This window comes from Pristis pectinata, chromosome 30 (assembly GCF_009764475.1).
Source record: "Pristis pectinata isolate sPriPec2 chromosome 30, sPriPec2.1.pri, whole genome shotgun sequence".
Lineage (NCBI taxonomy): Eukaryota > Metazoa > Chordata > Chondrichthyes > Rhinopristiformes > Pristidae > Pristis > Pristis pectinata.
The window spans coordinates 18,761,707-18,774,481 of record NC_067434.1 but is presented as its reverse complement, the minus strand read 5'-3'; the positions used below and the strand labels follow the sequence as shown (position 1 = coordinate 18,774,481).

At 41.1% G+C, this 12,775-nt stretch overlaps 1 long non-coding RNA gene across 3 annotated transcripts in view; it reads right to left on the bottom strand.

Annotated features, from left to right (window-relative positions):
• Nucleotides 1-309: 309 nt before the first annotated feature.
• The window catches only part of LOC127584769 (uncharacterized), a 36,458-nt gene continuing 23,992 nt past the window's right edge, over nt 310-12,775 (bottom strand). For 2 of the 3 annotated variants that reach the window (XR_007958430.1, XR_007958432.1), the window contains one exon: nt 310-734. This is a non-coding gene — a long non-coding RNA (uncharacterized LOC127584769). Of the gene's footprint in view, nt 735-7,791; nt 9,640-12,775 lie in introns of those variants that run through there. The other variant, XR_007958431.1, reaches the window with a different exon arrangement.

Genomic DNA, 12,775 nt, shown 5'->3' with positions numbered 1-12,775 from the left:
TGATCTGGAGAGCAGGTCACACGTGGAAGCCAGGGTTTATGAAGATAGTTCACTCAGCAATTCCACACCTGGCAGATTCCAGACTCTGCTCCTCAACCTGTGGAGGAATTAGTGGACATCTGAGCGTTAGCAAGGAACAGAGGCTGAATTACTCATCCTTACACATATACCCATCATACTGCAGAGATATTTAAACATAATCTGGTGGCATGTCATGACTTATTAGGTGAATAATTGTAATAATAAAGCAGGGATGAAAAACAAATGTGAATTTCAAAATTATACACGTACACCTCTGTAAATCCTGGAATGAACTTTATTTGAATTTGACAATTTTGATATTTCTGTTTAAATTTGACAACTCTTTCTGCTCCCACTTTCGGTATCTCCCTTAAAACGGTATCGCTCTCAGATCCCATCCGGGACTTCCCTGGGAGCAAAGGTACAACACAAGTCAGAATATGTAGTGAACATATAATACTCTTCCTGCAGCCTCTGTGCTCTTCAATAATCATGATTAAGTCCTTGAAAGACCATAATTTTGGAACTGGGAAGGGAGGGTGAGTGCGACAGAAAAGTGAATTTTTTCCAAATTTGACAAAAATGCTTCTGGCGTAAGTAATATTTTTCTCCTCCCAAATTCAGGCTTCAATCAGGAGATGTCACCTGCGAGTGACAGCAAGGGCCTCCTGTGAATTCACATCACATTTGATGACAATTCATAAGCATCTGACCTGAGGGACAAAAAATGCAATGACATGATCACAATCCCACAATACAACTTGCAACTTGCAGTTAATGGTTCAGCTGGCAAATGAAGCTGAGTGTATAAAGCAACAGCCTGCTGCCTGTGGCTGAGCCGCGTTAATGTGCAAGCTACTGAATTAAACACAGTGTGGAAGGTGTTCACGACAACATGAAAAATAAGGATCATGCACGGACACCAGCCTCCCCTCCTTGGACTCTGTCTTTACCTTTTGCTGTCTTGGTGAAGCAGCCAGCATAATCAAAGACCCCACCCACCCTGGTCATTCTCTCTTCTCTCTTCCATCAGGTAGAAGATACAGGAGCCTGAGGGCACGTACCACCAGGCTTAAGGACAGGTTCTACCCCACTGTGATAAGACTATTGAACAGTTCCCTTATACGATGAGATGGATTATGACCTCACGATCTACCTTGTTGTGACCTTGCACCTTATTGCACTGCACTTTCTTTGTAGCTGTGACACTTTACTCTGTACTGTTATTGTTTTTACCTGTACTACACCAATGCACTCTGTACTAACTCAATGTAACTGCACTGTGTAATGAATTGACCTGTACAATCGGTATGCAAGACAAGTTTTTCACTGTACCTCGGTACAAGTGACAATAATAAACCAATACATGTGTGCATGGTACAACATTCATACCATTCATGACATGAAGGCTGTTTCAGTCCATTGAGTCTGTGCCAGCTCAGAGAACTCCATTCTCCCAATTATTTTCCAGAAATCAATTCTCTCTCACATGCCCATCAACTCCCATCCCAAAGAAGTGGTGTTTGGTAGGTTAACTAGCCACTATAAATTGCCTCAAGTGTGTGGGTGAGTGGTAGAATCTGGGGGCAGCTGTTGAGAATGTGGGGCGAATCAATAGCGGGAATCATGCAGGATTAGTGTAAATGGTGGGTGTACTGAAGGTCCTGTTGTTATGTTGTATGTCTGTATGCTTATCTCCAATTCACCCATCACCCACCTACACTTGGGGAATTCTACAGTGGTCAATTAACCAAACGTACACATTTTTAGGGTGTGGCAGGAAACTGGAGCACCCAGAAGAAACTCATGCAGACACAGGTAAAACATGAAGACTCCACACAGACAATACCCAAGGCCAGGATCGAACCTGGATCACTGGAGCTGTGTGGCAGCAGCACAACCACACTGCCTGCTCTCTCATTAAAAGTAATCAGACCTGTTCTGCCCCACAGAACCTTACAGAACAGCACACACCAGCTCACTCAATTAGCTTTGGGTGTTCCATCCTTCCCAGGTCTGACGAGGAACTCAGTGCAGAGAAGGCTGCATTGAATTATTTTCTTGCCACGGGACAAAGTCATGGTGACCTCCAGATAACAACAATAACACAATCTCCTGTAATATCATATCCATTATAGGGAACGAAAACATCGGGGTAATAAATTAGGGCTCTCCAGAGGCTGCAGCAGCTGTCAGGAAGCAACATCTAGAAAGCAGCAGATATACAGCAGCACCGGACACTTTAACATATTGTAGCTTAGATGCAAGCTCAGAAAGGATTTACGTAGCCTCTTCCTGGCATGAAAAAAAATTCGCATGCAAAATTAATACCGTTCCAGGACGCTCATCTGCAAACTTGTAATCAAGTCCCATCAAACTGTTCTGTGAAATGGCTTCCATTGTGACTCACAGCGCCTCCCCTTGTTCGATTCCACCCACCTCCAAGTTTAGAATCGCCAGATACAGAAGTGTACAGATCCATGTTACTTTTGACCCAGGTTGTGTATGAATGACAATGGAAACAAAGAGACCAGTGTTTCCTCTTTGCCCTTTTATTCTCTTTTCTAGCTTGATCTGCCCATTGCTAGCGTGGAACAACAAAGACTGGATATTTCAGGTTACTGTATCTCCTATTAACTTCTGAAATCAGAGGAAAAGTTGCGTAATTATACACCAACTCTTTAGTAGTACCACTCTGAGTACCATAGAATACAGAACACAGAACAGTACAGCACAGGAACAGGCCCTTCGGCCCACAATGACTGTGCTGAACATGATGCCAAATTAAACTAAATCTCTTCTGCCTGCACGTGATCCATATCCCTCCATATTCAGGTGTCTAACTAATAGCATAGAATAGAAACATAATTTAGATTATAATTAGGTTAAAGTAGGATTACATGTAATTCTCCAGATTTCTTTAGCAATCAACGGTACCACAGCTGACAAACTCCTAACACTTTCGAGCAGCAGTCTCCTTTATACCATTTAACAGAGGCACTAACCTATTTGTTTGAAATCTTAAAATAGATAAAGCAACAGCATATTCAATCTGTTTCTCGACTAAAAATCCAAAATGTAATATTTGTCTTTCAAAATCAGAGTTCAGAGCACATTAAAATTTGTGGGGATATATATTCAAGTCAATGCTGTTAAACTAATAGTATCTAATTTGGATGCAATTAATGTTGGAAATTGACATTAAATTATTAATGGTTTGATATTAATTATTAATCCTTAAATGGCTAATATATTGGCTATGCTTCTAACTGAGAATCTGTAATTGCCTGGTATTGTGTGTCCTTCCTCTGTATTCTATGGTACTGGCTTCTTTGTATGTGCACTTAGAAGTCTGCTCGAGCAAAATACATCCCTCTCAAATCAAAAACAGAAAATAGAAACAGGTCCTGCTGTGATTAAAGTCCCTGTCTTTAGTCGACAAGACTAACTGACGGCCAAAAGTCTTCAGATGAAGTGGGTTTAGAGGACAGAGAATAATTGGACCAAGGACCCTCTATGACTTTCAGTTGCCAGTTTAAAGTCCTAGAGTCATACAGTATGGAAACAGGCCCTTCGGCCCAACTCATCCATGCTGACCAAGGTGCCGACCTGAGATAGTCCCATTTGTCTGCAGTTGGCCCATATCCCTCTGAACCTTATCCATGTTCATGATATGCTTTTACGAGTACTTTCCATGATGTGTGTGGGTGCTGGAACTTGCACTGCAAAGTTCCAACACCTAGACATATCATAGAAACTGCCAATGAAAATGCTTCATGTTGTAATTAGCCTCTCTTGCCAATGAGGGTGTTGCAATATCACTTGGCATCAAAAGCAAGAGGCCATAGATTTAAGGTGAGAGAAAGGAGTTTTTAAGGGGATCTGAGGGGCAAGTTTTTTTTTATTACACACAGAGAGTGGTTGATACCTGGAAGGCAATCAGGTGAAAACATGTACCACCAGGCTCAAGGACAGCCTCTATTCGACTGTTATAAGACTCATGAACAGACCTCTTCTAAGTTAAAGATAAAGTCTTGTCCTCAGTCTACCTTGGCATGGCCCTTGTGCCTTATTGTCTGCCTGCACTGCACTTTCTCTGTAACTGTAACATTATATTCTGCATTCTGTTATTGCTTTTCATTTGTACTACCTCAGAGCACTTACGTTTTGAAATGATCTGTATGGATGGATGGATGGATGCAAAACCAAGTTTTTTCACTGTATCTCGGTACATGTGACAATTATAAACCAATACCAGAGGGGGCGATGGAATCAGATATATTTAATGTTTAAAAAGAATTTATTCAGATATTTAAATAGGCAAAGTACAGAAGGATACAGTCATAATACAGCCAAATGGGATTAGTGTAGACAGGCAAAAAGGTTAGCATGGACGTGGTGGGCCGAAGAGCCTTTTTCCATGCTGTACAACTCTATGACTAATTACTCTCGGTCCCTGACCCCCTAGAAAAACCAGGCTCAAACCTTCCAACTCGAAACCCGATACTACCCAGCATTCTCAACGTTCTCTCTGTAATCACTCAGGGGACTTGGCTGATGTTACCCCAGCCTCCTCCATCATCAGTAGACCATAGTCATGTAGCACGGAAACAGGCCCTTTGGTCCATTGTCTGTGCCAACCACTAAGCACCCATCTACAACAATCCTTCACTAATCCCATTTCCTTACACCCCAGCTGCTCATGCACCCCAACCCACCAAATTCCAGGCATTGTTCCTTGGGTTTAACTACACAATCCACAGGAATCCCTATTTCCCTGACACCATTACCCTCAATCACCCTCCACAGATTGCACCCATGTTGCAATTGGAGCACCCATTCTCCCTACCTACAACTTCTCTCTCATCCACATGAACGAGACTTCAACTGATGAAATCAGTAAAGTGATTTGGAGACAACCAGAAGAGAGAAACTGACAGAGTCATACAGCATGGAAACAGGCCCTTCTGCCCGACTGGTCTATGCTGACCAAGATGCCCATCCAAGCTAGTCCCATTTGCCAGCATTTGGCCCTTATCCTTCTAAACCTTTCCTATCCACGTACCTGTCCAACTGTCTGTCAAAAGTTGTCATTGTCCCTGCCTCAACCACTCCCCCTGGCAGCTCATTCCACATACATACCACCCTCTGTGCAAAAAAGTTGTCCCTCAGGTTCCTATTAAATCTTTCTCTTCTCACCTTAAACCTATGCCCTCTAGTTCTTGATTCCCCAGCCCTGGGAAAAAGATTGAATACATTCACTCTATCTGTGCCCCTCATGATTTTATTCACCTCTATAAGATCACCTCTCAGTCTCCTACACTCCAAGGAAAAAAGTCCCAACCTGTTAAAAAAACAAAATCAGTGACAAATAGAGAGGCAGATGCCACAAAGGGGCAAATACAGGAAACAAACACACACCAACTCGAGAGGGATGCAGAAATGTAGGGAAGAATAAGACAGTTCCAAAAAAAAAAGAACACTCTCTGCTTTGTTTTTCTTCAACACTGACTGCAAGAAAGAGCAATTTGTTAGAGAAAAAGAAACAAAACAAAGTGAAGTCTGCAGATGCTAGTGATCTGAAATAAAAACCTGGAAATAATGAGTAGCTCAAGAGCATCTGAGGAGTGAAAAGCAGATTTAATGTTTCAGGTTGAAGGGCTTTCAGATTTACATTGGAAAGAACTATTAGTTCGCAGTGGGTTTATGCCAGCAACTCAATGGGACTTCAGCTAGCAAACACAAAATGTCTGGGCTTTGTTCTTTATGGCATTGCTATAGATGACTCCTACCAATTTTTTACAGATGCATCATAGAAAGCATCCTATCCGGATGCATCACAGCTTGGAACAGCAACTGCTCTGCCCAAGACTGCAGGTAACTTCAGAGTGGTGAATGAAGCCCAATCCGTCACACAAACCAGCTTCCCTTCCATCCTCTCTGTCTACACTTCCCACTGCCTCAGGAAAGCAGCCAACATAATCAAGGACCCCTCCCAACCTGGTCATTCTCTCTTCTCCCCTCTCCCGTTGGGCAGAAGATACAAAAGCTTGAAAGCACGTACCACCAGACTCAAGGACAGCTTCTATCCCACTGTTATCAGACTCTTGAATGAGCCTCTCATCCTCCAAAGATAAACTCTTGATCTCCCAATCTACCTCGTTGTGGCCCTTGCACTTTATTTGTTTACCTGCACTGCACTTTCTGTAACTGCAACACTATATTCTGCATTCTGCTTTCTTTTTATTACCTCGATGCATGGCATGATCTGTCTGGATGGCAATGCAAACAAAGCTTTTCACTATATCTCGATACATGTGACAATAATAAACCAATACCAATAATAAGTTAATACCAGTAATTATACTCCTTTCAATTATTATCTTTTTGGCCAGGAGGAGCCTCAGTTCCAACCTCCGAAACAAACCAATCTTATTTCTTTATGATATTAGAGACCATTCAGTCCATTGGGTGCATGCTGGCTCTCAGGCACTTCCATCAGCCTTGTTTCTATTCCCCCACTTATCTCCTGGCAATCTGTTCTCTATCACCCAACCACACCAAGGGTTATTTACAGTGAACAATTAATTTATCCTCATTCCTTTGGATGAGAGAGGAGATCGAGCACCCGGGGGAACACACCCAGTCACAGGGAGAACATACAAACTCCATGCAGAAAGGGCCAGAGGTCAGATTGAACCAGGATTGCTGGAGCTACATGGCTGCAGAGTTAACTGCTGCACCAATGTGTCGTCCTATTGCTTCACGGTTAAGCGTTCTGCAGCTTCACAGTCAACACAATGAGCTCACAGAACATTGGCCTGTGAAATTTGTGCTCGTGATCCACCAGGGCTGGAGACTTCCAGTGGAGAAAGTGGACGGAGGCAGGAGAATAGAGCCGTAGAGTTACACAGCATGGAAACAGGCCCTTCAGCCCAACTCGTCTATGTTGCCTACCTGAGCTAGTCCCATTTGCCTGCATTTGGCCCATATCCCTTTAAATCTTTCCCGTCCATGTAACTCTTCCACAAGGGCATTATTCAGGACTGTGATGCAATACTCTCCACTTACCCGATAAGAGCAGATCAAACAACTGACAGTCAGGACAAAACAAAGCACTGGAGTAGCAGCCAGTTCTCCAAGCTGAATATGCCCCTCCCTCCACCCCCTGCAGACACAGCCTTTCACACATTGTAATTGTATCTGCCTCTACCACTTCCTCAGGCAGCTCGTTCCATATACTCAAAAGGTGCCCTCAGATCCCCTTTAGATCTACCCCCTCTCACCTTAAACCTATGCCCTTTAATTTTGGACTCCCGTACCCTGGGTAAAAGACTTTGGCCATCAACTTTACCTAATCCCCTCATGACTTAATAAACCTCTATAATGTCACCCGTCAGCTACCTACACTCCAGCGAAGAAAGTCCTCGCCTATCCAGCTTCTTGTTATAAGCTGAGCCCTTCAGTATTGGTAAATCTTTTTTGCACCCTCTCCAGCAAATAGAGGCTTCCTTGCATAGCCAGTCATTGAGTGACTGCAACGGACTCTATAAGCAGGTTGTCTGTCTACCTCCTCCAGCGAGATGCTGGGCAGCAGCCCAGGAGGAGAGAGAAAAATAACTTCATCTCCATGTAAATATTCAGCTGAAGGCCTGGGGGCGTTAACCTTCATTATACGTCCAATGGCACTCTAGGATATTGTTGCTGTATTTGAATTTCAAATTATTCAAACACAATCCAAAAACATCAAATCCTTGTGTTTTATTCTAATCCACTTATTTTACACATGTAATATTTAACATTATAATTTTCTCAAACAACATTTATTACAGTGAAAAAAATACAATGCAAGCAGCAGTTCAGACTTATAAAATGGATGGTATTATTCTAAACAGTGCATTAGAAATAAATCAAATGTGACTGTTGTTTAGAAAGGGAACAAAAGAAACACATTGCCACAACATTACTAAAGTCTAAAATTAAACTATTTTTTAAGTGTATGGGGAGCAAGGGAGCTGTTAGCAATATAACTATGTAACAGTGCGCCCAATACTAACTCAGTAAATGTATCATATTCTGGTACCCTTCTGAAATCAATAGCCCCAGGAAAAAGATTTTTGGAGAAGGATGAATTTATCAAACAGATTTAGACAAGATGGTCAATGTCAAATGTTTATATCTCTCTATCGGACTGTGTAACACTCTGTGTGGTTTACGAGTGTCTGCCAGCCATTCATAAACATGTACTGTCTGTACCTAGGAAATGACACCAGATTTACTGCTTTATTTACTCAGCATCTAAAACCATATAAATATAAAAGGAAAAAGAGAAAAAAGGGTGAAAGAGAAAAAGACACAGTGAGTCAAATGAATTACCAGGGAGTGCAATGAAGCCAAAAGTTTATTTTGTGAACCATGCATTTCCCTGTTTTTTTTTATTACAATGCACCTGGGTCCCTCACAGTTAGTTAAAAAGGTAAAAGAGACATTAAAGTCTTAACTGATAGGAAGTATAACAAATCAACATCAAACATTATTTTTTTTTCCTTTTTCCAATTCAAAGTTGCCCTCTGTTACGTCCATATAAAAAAAACCCAGAAGTTTTATAATATTAAAATCCAAACTAATGATTTAATTCTTGATAACAAACCTAGCCCTCCAGTTGGTCAGCTCTCGGCCCATCATTACTATCACTGTCATAATCCGATTGTTTAATGCTCTAATGTAAAAAAGCAGCACTGTTAAATATTGTATACCCATCAATAAATATTATATCTAGCTGAATTTACCTGCCCTACAAATCAAATGCATGGGATCAAATATCATATTCCATTCTTTGACAGCTATATGCAGTATTTTTTATAATGGTTCAGGTTATAATTAGCATAATTCTGGGTTAAAAATTATTTACTTTCATCTGAACATGCACTCAAAATGTATTAAGGAATATTTTACAAGCTTACATGGGCAGCAATTCCCAGAGAAGTCCACCTCTAAACATCTTATATCAGAATTTATTGCACTGTGATTTTAACCAGGATTTTTGTTGGTGGTGTTGTTTTATTGCTGCTGAGTTTGCAGTCTTCTGCTGGAACGGTTCACAAGCACCAGTGCTCCTTTGGTAACTCGCCCAGGTTGCTATTCATCACATTCAAGTCTACATAAATGTCAAGGAAGTATAGTGCCTGCATTGGGCATTATGGTTATCCCTCACTCCAACATCACTTCCGAGCAACATTAAATGAAATTCCTGAACAGAAAATAATTTTTGTTTTTCTTGATATGGGCTTAGAGGACAATCGTAACACATTTAGTATTATCCCATAGTGCAGCGCAACTTCTTCAGTAGCAACCATTCTGGTCTGGAGTACGTTGGATGGTAATTTTATACACGGCCACTGGGAGACACACTGCTTTAAAGCAGTCACCCTTCCGTGCTTTTCTTTCCAGTGAAATTATCTCAGACACACAATATACAGAACGTTTTCACCTCACTACGTGATACCTCAAAACAAAACCACAACTGACAAAACCGTCGCACACTGGCACTCGACCATCCTGACAGCGACCACATCATTTAGTGTGGAAGATCCAGATTTAAGATACATTTCTTGTTGGCTAAAAGCAAAAGAAGGTTGTTAATTGATATAAATGTTTCCATTTCTACTTGCATTGTTAACACAACCCATTATTTATAATTGACACGAATTCCATACACAATCTGCAATCTATCAGCCTCGTTAATCTATCAAAATTTACTTTTGACAAGCAAGGACAAATGATCAAGTTGCCACCATTACTGTAATTAATTTGATAAGTTTTCTTAAGAAACATGTTACTCCAATCTGTATATTAACAGTCCCTGTCTGTATTTAGCATGTTCCTGTAGATAATTTGTTACAACAATGTGCAACTGCTACTTAGTAACTCAGAGTAGCTGATTACAGCTGAGTGAGCAATGTAGCAATAAAAACTATCGAAATAAATTAGTGTATTACAGAAACACATGTGTCTTCACAATTAATAAATTCCACTCCATCAAACTGTGATTTAATTATGCATTATGTATGTTAGGCATGAATCATTCATGTACATTATTATCCAAGTGGGAACATAGCAAATTGGCATATAAACAGTATACAGGAGTGCTTTTTGTCAAATATAACAGCAGGAATAATAATTAAAAGGAAAATACTCAGTCACCACAACTAATGCTAATCCTAATACACTTTTAAATAAAGTTTAATATAAAACAGGTCAAGTTTTAAAGTAATCACTGGCACAGCTGTGATAAATAATGCAGTGGTAACAAGTCTTACTTAGCGCTGGTGTATATATCAAAAAAGTAGACGTTCAGAGTTTGATATGAATAACTCAGAACATTAGCAATATTTACATGGGAAAGCAAACAGCTAACACCTTTCACGTCAGATTAAAGATTTCACACTAAACGGCACATTTCACACATCTCAGGAAATCCCAAAGTATCTCTCAGTCGATAACATTTTTCTAAAGTGCAATTACTGATATTATTAGGAAACATTGCAGCCAATTTGTGCACAGCAAGCTCCCACAAACAGCTACGTGCTGATTGACCAAAGAACTTTATTTTATGAAGTGTGTGGGTTGAGGGATGGATATCAGAATTCTTTTTTTTTTGTTATAACAGCACCAGGAGGATCTTTCATCAGTGTGAGAGGCAAAATGGGTCTTGGTTAAAACCTCAACCAAAAGACCCATGAAAATACCAGATGCATCCCATTTTAAAACATTGCTAATTTTTTTTAAAATTTAAACTTTAAACTTTATTTACAGTGTGGTAACAGGCACTTCTGGCCCAATGAGTCTGCACCACCCATTTTAAACCCAAATTAAACCTACTCGCACGTCTTTTAGAATGTGGGAGGAAACCGGAGCACCCGGAGGAAACCCACGCAGACACGGGAGAACGTACAAACTCCTTACAGACAGCGACGGGAATCGAAACCCCAATCGCTGGCGCTGTAATAGCGTCGCGCTAACCGCTACGCTACCTCAACTAAGCTATGCTGTCTCAACTATAAAAACAAAGTATGGGGGGGAGGCAGGGAAGAGATTTTAAAATCATAATTGAATGAATTCAAAATGCATCTCCTCTCATTAACTAGAGCAGTGACTTCCCATGAAGCCACACAATGCTGATTTAAGAGCTCTGAGAGACCAAATCAGAAGCAGTGATGATATTTCTGCCTAAGAAAATCTAACAGCTATCCTAATATTGGTCAATTCCTCAACGTGGAGTTGCAAAGTTAGGGCCAAAGAAGGACTGAATCTTTTTTCCTTAAAACATCATAAAGAAAATACAGTGTGGTTAATAGGGCAGGCACGGTAGTATAGTGGTTAGCGTAACGCTTTACGGCGCCAGTGACCCGGGTTCAAATCCGCCACTGTCTGTAAGGAGTTTGTACGTTCTCCCTGTGTCTGCGTGGGTTTCCTCCGGGTGCTCTGGTTTCCTCCCATATTCCAAAGACTTATGGGTTAGGAAGTTGTGGGCATGCTATGTTGGCGCTGGAAGCGTGGCGACACTTGCGGGCTGCCCCCAGAGCACTCTATGCAAAAGATGCATTTCACTGTGTTTTGATGTACATGTGATTAATAAAGAAATCTAAACAAAACTAAACTTTTCTTAAAAAAAAATCAACGGTCAATTAAATATAAAGGCCAGCTTTTATAGGTCTTGAAATCCAAAGAAAAAATGACCCAGTGCTCCAATGTCTTTGAGAATAGCAAAGCACCAAATAGACAGATAAACCACAAATACATTTACAGCACTTGTTTTCTGCTCTTGCCTCTCTCTCCTCTGCCTTTGATGCTGGTTCTAATTCTCATGGGTTTGTATCTACAGCTGGTGCCACCTGGTATGACATTCAAGTAATAATTCTTTGCTGGTGAGTTTTTCCTGCAGGCTATCCAGCCAAAGGATGCATCACGGCTGAGTGCGATCCAGTTACAGTGATGGTCAATTACATACAGACAAACACACACAACGACTGCTTAAGTAACCATAGATTTGCAGCCACGATATCCGAGCTTGTTGTTGTGCTCTAACCTCTCCACCTGGCACAACCAGGCACAGGTTCGAATTCTTTTGGTTTGCCCAGTCCCATTCAGACCACCTACCGATGTTTTAAACTTAATTTTCATAAGAAACACATCAGGCACCACCCTTTGAATTTTTAAAGGCAGTAAGCGACTGACTCTTCCATTTGTTGACCTGGAGTGTATCTAGCTGATTTTCTTCCCAATACAGTCGGTCAAGCAAGCAGTATAACTGCAGTTCCAGGGGTACAGTGGATTCGGTAGTAACTGTGTTGGATATTTTCTAAACAAGAGCAATTGCTTCACTGTGATACTCATCCTTGGTTAAATTTCATCCCAACTACACACTCACTGACCATTTTGTGTCAAAGACAGTACTCCAAGGTAGAAACCCATTAGCAAAATGAATGGAGTCACAAGAGAGACTGCAGAGGATAAAACAAACTGTTGGAGGACCTCATTGGGTCAGGGAGCAAAAGTGGAGGCAAAGGGCTGGTCGACGTTTCAGTCCTGATGCAAGGTCACGACCCGAAACATCGACTATGCCTTTGCCTCTGCATACACACTTGACCCACTGATTTCCTCCAGCATTCTGTTGATTTGCAAGCAAAATGAATCACTCGAGAAGTGATTCGTTCTACTTTAAAACAATTGACAGAAATACCGTTGTGGCAGA